The 17,701-nt window shown below is 28.9% G+C and overlaps 1 protein-coding gene across 1 annotated transcript in view; it reads left to right on the forward strand.

Moving 5' to 3' along the window:
- The window catches only part of LOC123305130, a 295,035-nt gene that overhangs the window by 259,040 nt on the left and 18,294 nt on the right, over positions 1–17,701 (forward strand). The gene's annotated exons all lie outside the window — the stretch shown is intronic.

Below are 17,701 nucleotides of genomic sequence, written 5' to 3' on the forward strand. Positions count from 1 at the left end.
ATAATATGCAATTTTAGAGAAATTTTTTAGAAAAACACCAGTTTACAAAACCTATTTTGGAAATGTTTTCGACTATGAATCGATGGTCTTCTATAGGAAAATGTGATATTTAAAGTATATGTGTAAAATAATCAGCCATTTATATTTTTGAATCAATTTAAAATTTTTGGCTGTTAGGTACCGAAATATTTCATCTACAAGACATCGACCAATGTATCTTCGACATTTGTCGCGAGTATAACTTAGAGAGAGAAAATATCGTAAGAGAGAAAAATCTTAGTTGATTATAGTAAATATTCAATAGCGTGAGTTACAATCCATCCTAGCAACCGCCGGCAACATTTTTTCCTCATTGCCTGGGGTTTTAGTAATAAGAATCCAGGTATTCTTAATAGTATTTATATTTTGAATACAAAATTTCTTTTAATGTCAGTGAGTATTTTCACTTTTCTTAAAATATTTATTTTTGATAATTAGTATCTCAAGTACCAAAAAGCAGTTGAAATGAAGTTTATTTAAGTTTAAAATTTATAATTGACAACATTCCCCAATATACAAAAAATTTACAACATTTGTTTTTGGATCATGCCTTTCTTTGGCTTGATTTAAAGAAGTCTACTATGCTATCAATTCATGGGCATAGTAAATTTTTTTTCATATTTATATTAATAACTAAATGACTCGGCGAACTTCGTACCGTGATAAATATTGACATTAATAGTTATACGATACTAACATCACTCAATTGTTTTGATTTCCCGGAACCCCTCTACTAACACTTAAACCTTATGGTATGGTATTAAAGTTCAAATTGACTTTTAATAATTATTACGAATCTTCTGTATGGGAATATAGAAAAGTGTTGTTTTTAGACTTTTTCAGGCAATTTTTTTTATTTTTCTCTTCGTAAGAACCATCCTCGTACTTCAAAGATTATTATAAAAAAAGAACTAGCGAAAGCGGTTCAGCTGTTCTCGAGATTTGGGCTTAGCAACACATTCAGCGATTCATTTTTATATTATAGATCTATGACACTCTAAAATAATTCTTACTTACCGTATACATTTTTTAATTAAAATATTATATGCATATTTATTATTTTATTTATTAAATTTTTTACCCCTTTGTTTAATTTAAATTTATAATTCAATTTATAATTAATTTTAACTGATTATTTCAAATATATATCTAATTTTACTATTGCTTTTACAAAATGAAATTCATTATAAATATCTATGAAATAAAAATTAAAATGTCTAAATAGTCAGTAGAACATCAAATATATGAAGGTTCAATATTAAAGGTCATTTCTTAAAATCCAAATCTTATATCCATTGCTTATTATAAAAAAAAAAATACTTCGAAAGCACATTTTAAAAAAAAATTGTAATTATTGTTAATTAAAGAAAACAACACACCTTTCTCTGAAAATAAAATTAATTTTCTTGCCTGACATAAAAAAAGAAACAAGTATAAGTTTCTTTGAACTTTATTTGGAGTTACGGAATCATAAAAAAGTAAAATGTGTCTTTTTCATAAAAATAGTACAAGTACTTGAATTAATTGTTAAAAACTTATTCACCCTTTTATCTTTTGTACATCCTACGACGGTTGTATTCCTCTTTAATTAAATCTTAAAATTATATAACATCATTCTTATTTATTCATCAAATAATTACAAATTACAAACTCTATCAATTAGACACAATTTTTTTTTTTATATTTAAAACGTTTACACTGTCTTCCAAAATTATATTTCATACTGAGACATATATATTCTATATACGTAGTTACTGGTCTTTTAATGGTTTTGTAGTTACTGGATTCCATTCTCAACAAATTAAACGGAAAAAATTTCAGCCGTAGAGTTATTTATAAAAATAGTCTACGAATTAAACCACAGCGGTTCACGTCAGGTCACACAATAATTTCTTTCGGTATTGGACAAATGTTTTACTTAAGTAAGATGTGATCCTTCCCAATCATTTCCCGATATTACTTGTGTCTGTATCCAAATCAATTTATTTGGCAAGAAATAACTCAAGGCAAGCGAATATCACAGTTGGTGTTTGAAAAACTTGAAGTGGTCTCTTTCAATTATATCGTCAAGGTACATGAAGCTAGTCCTGCCAACACTGCCTCTATTAGACGTTCAAACCAACTATGAAAGCAATTTCCTAACCGTCTCCATTTCCCTATAGCTTCCTCGATTTTTTGATCATATGTGAAGAAACTATCTGATACGACTAGAATGCCTAAAGTATCATCAATCCTGGGCATAGAATTGATGTCCTTTTCTATGACACTAAATCATATTTTTGCGTTTTTTAAGATCCCCACGAATGGAACTGGAGGGTCGAAAACAGATATGTGAGTTGAGTTAATGACAACGATGTACCTTTTGAGAATAAAACTTCTCAGCTCCCTTTCCTTCTAGTTTATAAAACAAAAATATGTTTTAAGGTTTTTTGTTTAAAGACATTTTATGTTTTTGGCAAAACGAAAAAATCTAATTTCAATAAAAAGCATCTAACAGGAGGAATCATTAGACTAAGGAAAGTATGACTTTGTTGATGGTGAGAACCGCAGTTTATATACCGTCACTTTGTATGCAGCCTTAATAAAACTTGTAAAAATATAATTAATTATAAACAGAAATGTCTAAAAGAAATTAAAAAGGAATAATAAAACAGCAATATTTACTCATATACAAAATAATGAAAAAAAATCCTTACACAGTTTCTTTGAAATTATTAAAAAAAGTAACAACAATAGTGCCTACGAACAATAATTGTTCGAGTTGTATATACCGGAAGCTATGAAAGTATTACACCTGAGGCAAATTTTACTAGTATTAAAAAGATAAATTTTATTTTGTGGCTGGATTTATATTTTTCCATTGTAATAAATGTTTCAAATTGGAGCCTATCAAGTTTTTTGAAGGATAGGTCTTTTTTGAACATATCATAATTCAAGATTTTGTTTCAAAATGACTGAACTGTGGTCATTTTTAAAAATTGAAAATGTGTGTACAGGATATCTGTCGGTGTTATTTTAATAAAGTAACTCAGAATTCTAAATTTACTGCCCCATTTTTAAATCACATTTTCACAAAATTTAAAATAGAAAGTGATGTAAATCCAAGATAGGCTTATTATACTTGTAATCTAACTGCATTTATAGAGAGAAAATATTAATATTTTCAAAAAAAAAATAGAAAATTGAAGTAGCTCTAAAACGATCTTCCTTAAAATGCAGGGACTTATCCCTTTTTTTATGTAGGGATTTTGAGCATTTATACGTGATACTGAACCAAGTTAAATAAAAAAATAACCCCCGTAATTTACTGAATTATGGACAAGAGTAACGAGCTTCTGTATTACAACCTGTATTACAAGAGATGACGGGAAATGTGTCAAAATTTTATCAAAAATTTTGATGGAACAAAATTTTGAATGGATAATTTTTTATTCACACATGTTCATCGAATAAATGTTTCGTTATTATTGCTAACCGAAATATTTTCACTTGGCATATGTTTACAAGTCATGATGTTCTAATACATACCAACAAAATAAAATAAAGTTCAAAAACTAAAATCCCGTCGGCTATAAAATCAAGCTTTAAAATTAAAAAGTTTTTAGAGAACGGTTTTTTAATCAAATTATTCCGGGTTTTTCTACATGGTACTTAGATTTACATACATTCTTACATTATTGTGAATAATTACAAATATCATAAATGTTAATCAAAGTACTATGTAAAAAACACGTATAAATTAAACAGTATATTAGGTAATTCTAATTTATTTAGTTTCAGAGTATATTGTCTATAACTTTTTAAGCTAATAATCAGCGCACAATCACGTGGTTTTTCAAAGATACCTCATTTGTCAAATTCCGATAAGTAGTTCACATACATACCGGTCAAACACATAACTGTCGTCGAGGTACTAATAACATTATATTTAAAAGAACATCCAAAATTGAACATCTTTTATAAGACACCCGTTAAACTACATTTTAGTTCAAACATTCAGTTAGTTAGATAAATACTACATCTAAAATTCTGTAAAGAGCTTCATATACCTTATTTTCTACAAACAGTGAAAATTGTTTATAAAGTTAAAACCTATAATTCAGGAACCAACTGTGATGATTATGACGTTTTCCAGTAGGATGAAGAACACTATATTATTTAAAATCCCAGTAACTTTAATTTTATTGAATAATTCATTTTAAATAATTAATTATTAATAAATTAAATAACTTATTTTAATTACCACTAAATAGTAAAAAAAACCATCATTAACTCTAGGCAAAAAAAATTCGACAAAAACAAACTGACTTCAAAACTCTGACTGATTCAAGATTAATACTTTTTCATTGTTTTGCGTTAAATGTTTGCCACAGCTTCGACGACCCGCGTCCACTTGTTGGCTGAAAAACGTCAAATCACACCATTTAGATGGCCAGTTGACCAAACTATTTCAACCTGTAAACGAGAGATTATGGAACCTGGAAACTTCTCATTCAATTTAACAAGTTTTCTTGTCTGTGTGGCAATGTGGTTTTATCCTGTTGAAACCATATTCGATAAATAAACCAATATCAATAGCAGCTAATTCAGGTCAAAGAAGTGGGTATCATGACACGAAAACACTCATGATTTACAGTAACAAAATTTACGGAAAAATTACGAAAATTTCAATAATATTATATTTCATTAACAACTGTAAAAAATTGCATATTTTGATTATTGCTTTCCTTTTCAATGCTATTCCTGACTGCATAAATTCGGGAGTTTTCGATTGATAAAAATAAAACCTTTAAAATATTTCGATCTTCGGATTGCAAACAAGATATTCAATTAGAAAAGAGGAAAATAGAAATTTGTCAATTAGGCAAAAAATGTGTTTTGCATCATGGATTACATTTTCTTCGCACAATTTTTGATAAATCTTAAATTAGATTTAAGAATCTTAGCCAACGTTGCAGATAATTATAACAAATAAACCAATTAATAATGGCTTATAAACAGGTTAGATTGTTATTTGCATATTTTTAGAATATTCTGAATATCTCCATTCATATATAAACACTACCTGCTATTATTATTATTATTTGTTATGGAAGGGAAATAAAAATGTATATGTAAAACGAGGAACACAGAACACGAATTGTTTTTGATAAACAAAAGATATCTTCTATTTATGTTCTAAGTTACCTTTTAACATACGTAAATAGAAAATATTCATAAAATGTTGCTTATTTTACAAAGTATATCAAAATTGATTGATCAAACGTTTAAATAAAATTATAGACTGTTTTTGCTTTATCTGGTAACAGCTTAAAAACTATTGAAGTAAGAGAGAGACGATTTTTAATTTTATTGTAATAATTCTCTATTCACTTGAAAATAAAACACGGAAAATTACTTAAAGTACCCCGTAGGATCCATATGGGAAATGGTTCTCGGTAAATGTTCTGGAAATTTAGCAAATAAATTTAGAAATTTAGAAAAAGTGGAAAAACATTCATTTTATCGAAAAACAGAACTCATAAAAAAAAAATTAATGGGTATTTCGTTCCGGTAAAAGTAATACTTACGAAGTTGTAAGGGCTACAGTAACATTTTGTTGGCTGATAACACTAAGGATATCAGCCAACAAAACAAACGATAGACAAATGACCCTAAAGCTCATAAATCAGTCCCAGCAGAGACACGAAATCCAAAGTATTTAAGTGGAAATTAAAACCAATTGACTTCATTTTATAATTAACTAATGGATGTACTCATACATTATGTCCAATAGAACCTAAAATTAATTTTAGGATTTGCATTTAATTAGCATTTTTACAAAAACAGCATATATAAATAATGCTATTGTTCAATCACAAAATGAAAGGATAGATTCGTTATCTCTCTACTAAAACTGTTTGCTCTGCAGGGACTGATCAGTAACCAATTTCGTTCGCGATATATCTAGACTAGCGCCTTAAATTTTCTACTACAAGGTAAAGAGTATTTTCTATTCATATAACTGTAATAGTCCAGTGCACTTACATAAATCCAGTGCAGTTACAAAAAGAAACTCACGAAAAAAATTTTGGCTTTGAACACGAATAACTTTTTTGTTATCAATCGTAGCGTGTGCTTTGACATAAAAAGATTTGAAGATAAAACGCAAGCCAGTCCAACGACATAGACATCATCAGATTTGAATTAATAGAACGCAAGATATAGGCCAAAACGAAAAAAAAGTCATTTCCCAAGATGGCAGCGAAATGATTAATTTCCCGAATACGAAAATCAGATTTAAGATCTGAAAACAACCCTATATTGAATGAATAAATAAAAAAATCTAGTGTCAAAACTTTTGGGTGAATTCGTAAGTGCACTGGAGTATAAATATTTTTTTTAAAACATTTTCCTTAAAAATATCTATTACAATAATACGTTTTATTGCAAACAACAATAGGCACCTCTAGAAGAGTAAACACAAGAAGTACATTACTTTGTTCATTTAAGTGAAAAATTGACAAAACAATTTTTCTATGTTTCTCTATATGCTGTGAGTCAGGAGGAACAAACATTAAAAAGTCATTATTGCACAAATATACAAGTAATCAAAATTTTAGTTAGTTCTAATTGACCTAGAGCTATGAAATGCTGAAAGTTTAAATTTGATGACATTTTTAAACTATTTTATCGTTTACTTAAGTGCAGAATTGTGTACACTATGTAATATAATTACTATAGTAGTTATTACTGGCAGCGACCAAACATCATACAGTGTGGATTTTATACTGATTTCCATTATCGTATTTGTAGTAAGAAGAGCTTTTATGGAATTCTTATTTATAAACAAGGAAAGACTCTTCAGACAATTAAAAATTGATGTGTAAGCAAGGTTAATAAAAATTGATTGGCGTTAGAATCATCAAAGACGATCCACGCGTTTAGCCTTAGAGTGCCACATAGGAACACACATTTTCACAATATGGCGGCTGGTGGTCACCATATTGAATTTTCATTGCTGCCATATTTTCAGTAGCACTTGTGCAAGGTTAAAACAAATCGATTGAAGCCAAAACTATCAAAATCGGCCGACGTATTTTTCCTCTAGTGCGCCACATAGGAACACACATACATATATAGAGTTTAGTGCATTTAAGATATAAAGACACCCTCACACTTTCGTCATTTATAGGAATATCGATTTGAAAATTTGCATAGTCATAGAGGGGGGTGGGTCACATTTTTTAAGATATGTAACCGAAACCTGAATCTTAAACTCAGCCTACTACAAATTGACAAATAGACGCACATTACCACTCCTTTGCGTTGCTCAGTCGAGTAAAAAGCACAAATAAAATTTGGGTTTTTGTCCGGGTTTTACTGAAGCATTTGTTTTATTATTTAGAGTTTAAACGACTAATTTTATTTAAACTTTTTAATAAAATACTTCACAAAACTCATATCTCTTACTTTTAGCTCGTTTCTTCCGTGTCACCATATATATTTCAGTATATACTTTCCCTTCACTCGTTTTCATAATGCTATTTTTTTTTCTACCTTGGAAACATAAAAATATGGCACATCACAATAATAATCATAATAATCGCAAAGTCTACATTCTTTTCCAAAACGATATTATCCACTCATAAAATTTATGACAAAAAATCTGATATTGTAAAAACACTAACATATCCTCTATATAGAGACTTTAATACAAAAAAATGAGTAGCAGAGCTCCTAAACTACTAAAAAAAATTACTACTAAATTAGGTAATAACTTTAGATCATAATTAAAAAAACATATCATTTTTAATTTACCGTGTACATAGTACATTAGTAGAAGGCGGATTAAGAGTCGAGAGCGCGTTAGACAAGCAATTTTATCCGACTATACTAGGTTTTGTATTTTGTGACCGGTATGCATGAATGTTCATCTGTTCCATCGTATCTTCTAAACTTCTTATCATAATTTGACAATTGAGATATCGTTAAAAAGGGTCTTAATCGTCCGCTAAAACTCGGAAGCTCTTAAAAACTTGGATTCTTAAAAGTATGAAAACAAGAAAATATTTTCATCTGAAATTTTTGCCTCTGACAATGGTAAAGTATAGTAATTTTCGTCAATATTTCGTAATTTATATATGGAGGTTAAAAAGACACTTTCCTTTTTAAAATAAAATGCAAAGAAAAAAAACTGTGTTTATGAAATGAATACACATTACACTTGGAATCTTCAACATTTTTCTAACGGCTCACATATGAGATATCTTTAATCTTTCCTGAGAATCACTGTCCCACTTTTATGCGTTCTCACTCTAAGCTACCAAATAGTATACATGCATTTATGCTTGAATGGAAAAGTTACAAAGCTTTTTATCTACCGTTTTGACATTTTTGTTTTTCTCTGAACAGTAGCTGCATCACCCATGGTGTGATTTTGATATGATACAATTTCGCTTGTCGATAAAATGTTACGAAAATATATTGAAAAAAACAATTTTTTAATAAAAAATCCGACTGCGTTAAATAAAATCTGAAGGGAAGATGTGAGTCGGTCTAGTTTTTTATTTATTTACTTTATTTTAAATTTTTTAGTGTCCTTTTTGAAGGTATATACTTAAAATTTGTACAAATGTTCCTTTAGTTACGTTAGTGTGCACTAAGAAAGGATTTTCGGAAATTAATCCCTCAATGAGTTAAAATGAGTGTCGGAAGTTTGTATGAAACTTGGTCAACTTTGAAGTTGCAAATGTAAAAAATGATATATGAGAATGGTTCACTACAAAAGTTTTCAAAAAATTACATTCTTCATGAGGGTGAAAGTTTATAGGAAAAACTATGTCATTTTTGAAGTTAGAAATATAAAACTTGATATATGAGTTAATGTTTGAAAGTTTATTTTACTTTTTCATAAAAATTCATTCTTTAAGAGGGTCAAATTGGAGATGAAAGTTTATATGAAACTGTGTAATTTGTATGAAAATTCGTCATTTTTGAATTTCCTACTTAACCGATTTTTAAAATTATTCCACTTATATAATAAAATACAATGCAGAGTTTTTGAGATATCGCAATGTTTGGTTCGATTTTAGTCCGTATCTCAAAAACTATTCGTCCAGTGATCAAATGCCGATTTTTGGGTCAAAATTACCTTATATACTGAGTTTTATCGAAATTGGAGATTACAAAAATTTCTCGATTTTTTGCAATTTTTTTTAAGGGAAAAAAATTGAGAAAATTTTTGAAAAAATCGAGAAAATCGCAAAAAAAAATTTGTTTTGGAATTTGATAGAACTCGGTGGGTGGGGTAATTTGGATCCAAAAAGTATAAAAACCAGGTTAATTTAATGATTGGATTGGGAAGATTCTTTTACTTCATAACTTTATTAAAAAAAATGTCTCACCTACCTCCAAGTAAATAAAAATTCACACACGAATGTATAGCCAAATAAATAAATTTTTTAATTGAATTTAATTTCAGGAAAATCTCTGAGGATTTCATTTTTCGTGTTTGTATAATATTTTTTTTTTTAATAGCATTGCTTATTATAAAGCAGACCTAAGTCATATGTCACACAAGTGATAGATTGGGAATAGAGAAAATATATAAAAAAATTGACCTATTTATATTGTTTTACAAACTATGACATTTTTTTTTTTTTTTTTTTTTTGTGATCTGATGTTTATGTTGGAAACTAGCAATCAAAACTACTTTATTTTAATAACAGCAGCAATAACTTTAATCTTACACAAATGAGTTGTTGATTATAAAGTAATTATGAATTTTTATATTTTTTCTCCGCATCACGCAGACGATACGGGGAATTGGCAACGAGTAACATACACAATATTAGACAACAAGCCCATGTTAAAATTTTTCGGGTGAAATTATCGACCTGGAATTATGTTGAAAAAACTACTTCATATCTACGATCAAATTCACGAATATTTTGGCATTTCGATCAATAGGAAATATTCATGTATTTTTTTATATTTTTAATTCATTGTTTACACCGTTATAACAAAGTAAAAAATATTAATACTGTTTAAAAATGCTGTATTAAAGTGTAAAAAATATTTAAAATTATAATTTTGAGATATTTAAACGCAGTTTTTTGCGCTCTCTGTTGATGACGTATAAGTGCGTGATCTATACAATGAATTGGAGAATTGGTGACAGTTCAATGTATAATTTACACTTTAAAAAAATGAATTTACAACACAGAATTTACACTCGTTATTATTAAGTTTTCTAATAAAAAGCCGTAGAATAGTATAATTTAATGAAATACCATATAAAATGTAAGTAATAAATATCAAACAGTATGTCAACAAATTTGACAAGCCCGTACTATGATATCACGTCCGTATAAAAAATTGAATTTCCGTTTTAGAAATTTTTAAATGCCCTCACTAAATTTGTACTTTAATTTATCAATTTTAAGTAATTAAAAAGATATTAATTACTAAAATAATGGTTTAGTGTAAATGCCCAGTCATTAAAGTTACGGAAGAAAAATATTTGAACCAAATTTAAATTTCATGAATATTCCCTATTTGCCACCCCCAATATTTGCCACCTAGGGTGATGACACAATTCCGAATATGTAAATCTAGGCCTGGTTATCATACCAAACTAAAAATAGTTTGAACAAGTAACTTGATATTAAAATATGTAAACTTTATTAGATAATTAAAATCCAATTAAAAACCAACACATATGATATGATATTGCAATTATAATGATATGGAGAGTCATTATCGACCGAATTATTCCCAAAAACAGTATTAAAATATAAATTTAGATAAATAATATTATAATGAAGGTAAATTATTGAACGAAAACCAGATTGGACGTTGGACGTACGTTTGAGTTTATAGCATAAGCGATAATGTAATATAACAAATATTATTTGTTATATGTATACATCACGGTTCAAAATAAAGTTTACGTCATAAATTAAAATTTAACTTTTTGGCATTGTATGTTCCCTTGAAGGCACCATCATGAAGCTTTAACCAAAGCGAAGTCATTTTGAGGTTGAAAATGATTTCTAATTCATCTAATAAAATTTCAATTCAAATCAGAAATTTTGGTGCAAAAATTACAAAATTATTTTAACAGCATTTTGGTATAAATACAATTTGAACCAAAAAAATACATGGTAAGTTCAGGTCCAGGGGAAATAGCTCTCCCTATCCTATTTAAAAAATCTCTGACGACAGCTATTAAACACCCGAACACAAATAAATCTCTGAATACGTTAAAATCTATATAGGAAACGAAGAAGGCTTAAACCGGAGAAAATGCGCTACGATATAGGAATTAATTATGTTTTATCATCGCATGCTTCTCAAAATCTCTGAATATGAGCAAATTTTCATATGAAACTGTATAGAGCCTCGTTGTCCTGCTACACCTAAAAAGTTTCTTACGTTCTAATTACAGATGGGACATTACTTCGATCTCAACAATATTTATCTACATACAAAACAAACACTTTGGAAAGAATACAAACAACCAAAAATACAAAACAAATAACATTTATTATTGAAAGAAATAACAATAAATTAAAGTTAACAGCATAAAACTAACTAACTCTAAAACGAGCCAACCTACTAAAATACTGAAATCCAATTGTATTGCAACAAGAACAATAACTACAACAACAATAACATCCACTATAGCAGCGTAAATGGACATTTCGGTTATTCATAAACAGAATGCTTCAAAATTACAAAATCATTTATTCCAAACAAAAAACATCGTTTTTTAAATGTACATTTCATACCGTTAATACGTTTTTCTATAATTTCAACAACATTTTATTAGTCCTCCTAATACTGTAAAAAATAAATTTTTTTGTCACGAGCTATCAGTCCAGAACTGACTTTAATTTATACGACAAATTCATACGACGGGGGAGAGCAATGTTTGGCACGGTAAAAAAATTAATACCTACAGACTCAGCGACAGTAAGAACAGTATTTTACCACCGGTTACATGGAAAACCAATTTTTTTTTATAAAGAGGAAGATTTTATCTTCCATTTGAACGTAAATTGCAGTATATACCGGTTGCCCCATTTCAAACAATCCACTTAAAAATTTTTAAAGTCATTTTTTCGTCAACCATGGATGGATATATGATGGATATGTAGTTTGAAGTTTTGTTTTTTTACTATTTCCAAAAATTTAGCGTATCAAACATCCTTAAGTGTGGTGTTCCTCTCCAAAAAAGAACAACTTTAAGAGGGTTATTGGACATTCTTTTTAATAACCCTTTGATGAAATTTCTAGCTAGATTGTTTAATATGGGACATCTGGTATATGTATGATGCGCTGGATTAAGTGATCCGTAAAAAATTATCCTTAAATAAATGAATAAGACTTAATCGATTGGGACAGGTAGGCAAAATTTTATATAAACTACTATTGGTTATAAACTAAAACTTAATATTTTGATATAAGATCTGAACTGAATATATATGAGTTAATTAAGACACTTAAATTTAGTGGAAGTAAATTTTTTTTTATTTTGCCAACATTTCCATTAGGCAATCAACGGCATTTCTATTTAATTTTTAATATTAAATCTTACGATGTATGTCTCTATGGCGGTTACTATTTGAGGAACGTCTAATTTTCGTAGCTTCGAATGTTCGCCAACTTTTTTACAACCTGGTATATATTTGTATAATGTAGATAAATACCAGTTGTATACATTGTCGTCTTGTTTTGTATTGAGAAAACAAGTGGTCTACCCGGATCATGATGATCATTATTAGATACTACTTGCTACCAGTAAATACGTACTATGGTATACAAACACCTTTATCTACCTATCTTAGTTAATTTCAACTAGTATAATATAATATATGTGTAATGAATCATTCGGAAAAGACGCTCGATTAAAATACGGACGTTTATAATATGTATATGTATACATTTACAGGGTTTCAGCCAAAACTAACGCATTAGAAGCCAGAAAATTCAACCAAAACCAACGCATTAGTTAATTATTCTCTAAGTGATCTAAAGAATAAAATATTAAGTAGAAAAATTCATGGACATTTTTCTGTCCAAGGCACTATTTACAAGGTAGGCTGCGATCTTTTTAAATTATAAAATTTTTCGAAAAACAAAAATCTTGTTATAACCTGTATATGATGTATATATCAAGGTATACTACTTTAGTCCCAAGTTTGTAACGCTTATAAATATTGATGATACGAACAAAATTTTGATATAGGTATTCATAAAATCACCAAATTACTTCATTTTCGTTTGTTCGTCCTGCCAATACGATAACTAAAAAACGAAATGAAATATCGAGTTGAAATTCTTAGTGCGATGCTCAAGGTATAAAAGTTTGAAAATGATCAACATAAGTTAGTTGGGTTTTGGATCCAATGGACCCATCTTGTTAACCGTAAGAGATAGAACAAAATTTCAAATGTAAAAAATGTTTCTTATGTAAAAGTTAACAAGTTTCTTTGAAATATTTTTTTGTGAACATCATAGCAAGAGCGCAAATGAGGGTAATATTTTCTTCAAAACTATAGAAGATGGAGGGTTGAAAACTTATAGATAGCTTCAAATAGGGAATTTATTTATTATAATTTCATACAAAACTCATCAGATAATATTAAAAGTATCAAATCAAACAGATTTTGTTTTCGAATGTATAAATGCAAAAAAACTAAATCTGATATTCAACACTATTTATACAGAGTATTTCAACAATTAACTCAATTGGTTATTTCCACTTATTTTTCCACAACTTTGCCATGTTATGAAGATTTAACTAAAATAAATCGAGAAAATATCAAAATAACAATAAATAAAGAGGCCTTATTTCGTTAATAGTACATCGAATCATCAAACTCCAAAAGAACATTCTGCTTAGAATTTTATTATCTCTTCGATCTTTTGATGCAGTACACCCAATACATACAGAGATACCTATTATACAGAATGTATTATTATCTATCTATATTTAAATACAATGTGGTTTTTAATGGAAAACCCCGTGAAAAACGGTCGAGTTTTTATCCTAGTACAGTGCAACCTCGATATAACAAATCTGAAGGGAACCAGTAAATATTCGTTATATCAAGTAATTCATTAAACTGAGGTTTGTAATATTGAGGTTAAGTTGGTCTAAAATTCGTTATAAAGAGGAAAAAAGTGTCGGAACCTCTCGCGACAGGAATGACATACTATGGAGCATACTAACTGTCATATATTGGTGGGACTTTATATGTTATATAAAGGTTTTGAATTGACGAATTTCGTTATTTAGAGGTATTTAAATTTTTTATTATAGTTGAAAATTCGTTATAAAGAGACTGTTCGCAAAAAATATTCGAAATGTAGAGGTATATTTTATATTGACTCTTATGGGCAATTCAAGGGGATTGCGAAAAATTTGTTAAATCGAGGAATTCGTTATATTGAGGTTCGTTATATTAAGGTTGCACTGTAGTAATAAAATTCCGATTTCCGAATAGAGTGGAGACATTATATAACGGCCAATTTCATCTTATTTAAGCTTCCTTTTCCTAGTAATTTATAGTCAATAGCTTAAAAAATATAAATAAATTGTTTGATTTTTTAACCTCCCAACTAAAAAAAGTGGTGTTATAAGTTTGACAGCTATGTGTGCGTGTGTCTGTCTGTGGCATCGTAGCGCCAGATGAACCAATTTTGATTTTTCTCTCGTTTGAAAGGTAATTTAATGGAGGATGTTCTTTCAAGTGCGCGTTAAGGGTTCCGTACCCGAAAAAACTAAAAAATTGTGTAAATTTCACTAGTTTAAGAATAACAAAAAGGGTAGTTTGCTTTTTAATTGAAGGACAAATATCTCTTAAGACCTACATAATGAGCCTATTTAAGTAGAAACCAGTATTCGGTTTAGTTAGAGCGTGGCGTAGCCCCTTGTTTTAAGCCGTATGGTATTTAATCTAATATATCACAAACACGTATAAATTACACCTACACCGATTTCCCTCCCTGTTTTCTCCCCCCAATATTAACTAAAATAGGCAGTAAATAAAATTGCTATTTTCAAATATTGCGTTGTTTTCAAGTAAATATACCTACTTTTTGAAGCAAAATTTTAATAGACCATAATAATGAAAGGATAACTCTAAACAAAAGACGTTTATATTACATTTCATTCACATTGAATGCAAAATGCGATATATGAATGACCTAAAAATAAATGTAACTAACCCAAAAAAATTTATTCCAATACTCCTGTATTGTTAAGTTCATACATCCTAGTCACAGAGTTTACTTTTAGATATAAAATTTGGATTAAATAATGTTTAACGTAATGTAAAAAATACTAATTATAATTACATAATCACACATAATCCTTAATTATTTAAAATGACATAAATAATGAAAACAAGAATAATAATTCACATTTCATAAATTTTAATAGAATTTCACATCATTGTGACTACCCTTTCTCAATCCACTTGTACCAGTTCTGAATACAAAATGTCTCAAAATGTAGTTGGATACAAAAAAATGTGTCGTTTTTATTATAGCTTATGCCTGTTTGTCTTTCCGAAAGTCAAAAATACTTTTAAGTATATCTAAGCTTCTATTGTACTTAATATTTGGCAAACCTTTCTTATTCCAAAAATTCTTGCCCATAAGTTCTTCTTGCCGTATCCCATCCTGTTGTCCTGAACTCGCGAGTACGGTGTAAACAATGTCTTGGAACATATATTTAATCATAAGTGAATGATTGTATATGGGTATATAAGTAATGCTCTTTGTGTGGCGTCAAATTGACGAAATCGCTAATAAGCCCATAAAAAACAGAATACACATAGACAACTAACAATACGATACAGTAATTCCCTATTTTGAAATTTATATTTTTGAATGTTTCCTACAGCCGATTTCGAATAATTTTAAATATGTTCTTAAGTAATGGTTGTCGCTAATCCTAGTGGCTCAATGGGTTAACGGATTCCCACCGTCACAAAAATAAATGAATTTAAATAATTGTGAGAGCTAGATAAATATGGTTCTTAATTAATCAGTGAAATGTAAGTAAATATAATATATAAGTGGTAATAGTTGGAAACATTATTTACTTCAGGCCTCCGAATAAATATCGCCGTTTTCGAAGGAGTCCTTCAACCTAACCTCTTAAAATGCCATAATATCAATGGTTCAATTCCAATTGATATTCCGAGATTTATGTATATATACTGAGAAATACTTAGTTGAATGAAAAAACTTTGTATGTACATGCACCATGTTTTGGCTTGTATTTTTGTTAATTTGTAAATATCGACTACTGAAAATTGAACTCGACTAAAGAAACAAGATTCTGTTGTAACTTTTCCAGACTATTTTTAGTTTAGTTTGCTTAAGCTAATGGGATTTTAACTTATTATATGAATTGTATTTAATTGGTAGTAGAAACCTGTTTCTCATTTATAGAATTTCTGTTTATCATGTGAATTAATTCTATACTGATATGCATTTCCTTAATAAATTATTTAATCAGTAACAAACAATTAACTTCAAATGAACAATTTCATTTACAGTATCGATGACATGCTATAATCACAAGGATGTATACCTATTATTGCTAACAAGCATGATAGATATGCTAAATCAACTTGGTAGACAATATAGGTATGATTTATGTCACGCTGTTCGTATTACATAAGGTCTTCAAGTCAATACAGTTGGCAAGAATTCCATTATGGAATTTATATTGAATTTTGACTATAAAGTTCTGCTCAAAAACTCTCACGGACACAAAAAATTTTAACGAGTAGTTTTCGAGCTATGGGCGACCAAAACTACACATTTATTTACACTACCTATATGATTAGGACAATGGCTATCTGTGGAACTTTTTCTAGCCCCCCCCCCTTTAAATGTTCTGTTGATCATACTGGTCAAAGGTCTCACGCCCACAAAAATTTTTAACGATTAATTTTCGAGCTACGGTCGATCAAAGCTAAACATTTATTATAGTTATATAGCCCTTAGTTCGAAAACTACTCGTTAAAAAATTTTGTGGCCGCGAGAGCTTTTGATCAGAACAAGCCGAAGAAAGCTTTTTTCCTAGTCATATAGGTACTATAAAATAAAAAATGTGCAGCTTTCATATATTTCAAAAATTAAAAAAATTTGGGTTCGCTGTACGCACCTTCTATCTTTTAGAGTTTCAGGAGAAAGTTCTGGAAACCTTAGAGCACTAAATTGTAAATTTATTTTTAAGACGTTTTCTCCTACACTAAAAAAGCTATAATAATGCCAATTGGTAAGTGGATTTCTTGTTAGTCTGTTAATGTTAAGGGGAGATAGGGGGTGATTTTTCTAAGTTTAGTTTCATTGATTTTTTTACGAAACTACATACAAGAAAACAAGTATACAAGAAAAAATTTGTAGGTAGCTTTCAAAAACAGGTCTATTGACTCTACGTCATACGAACTCTCATGGTTTAAAATTCGTTTAAACATTTACGTTTATTTATTTTGGAATAAATTTTAACTTCCCAATGGAGCCGATTTTGAAAATCTCCAGTACATATTTCCGTGGTTTCAAGGCCGCAATATCCGAATCAAACCTTTTGAATGCGATGTCTGTGTGTGTGTGTGTGTGTACGTATGTGCGTATGTTCGTTCAGATTCTTTCG

This window comes from Chrysoperla carnea, chromosome 1, assembly GCF_905475395.1.
Source record: "Chrysoperla carnea chromosome 1, inChrCarn1.1, whole genome shotgun sequence".
Classification (NCBI taxonomy): Eukaryota; Metazoa; Arthropoda; class Insecta; order Neuroptera; family Chrysopidae; genus Chrysoperla; species Chrysoperla carnea.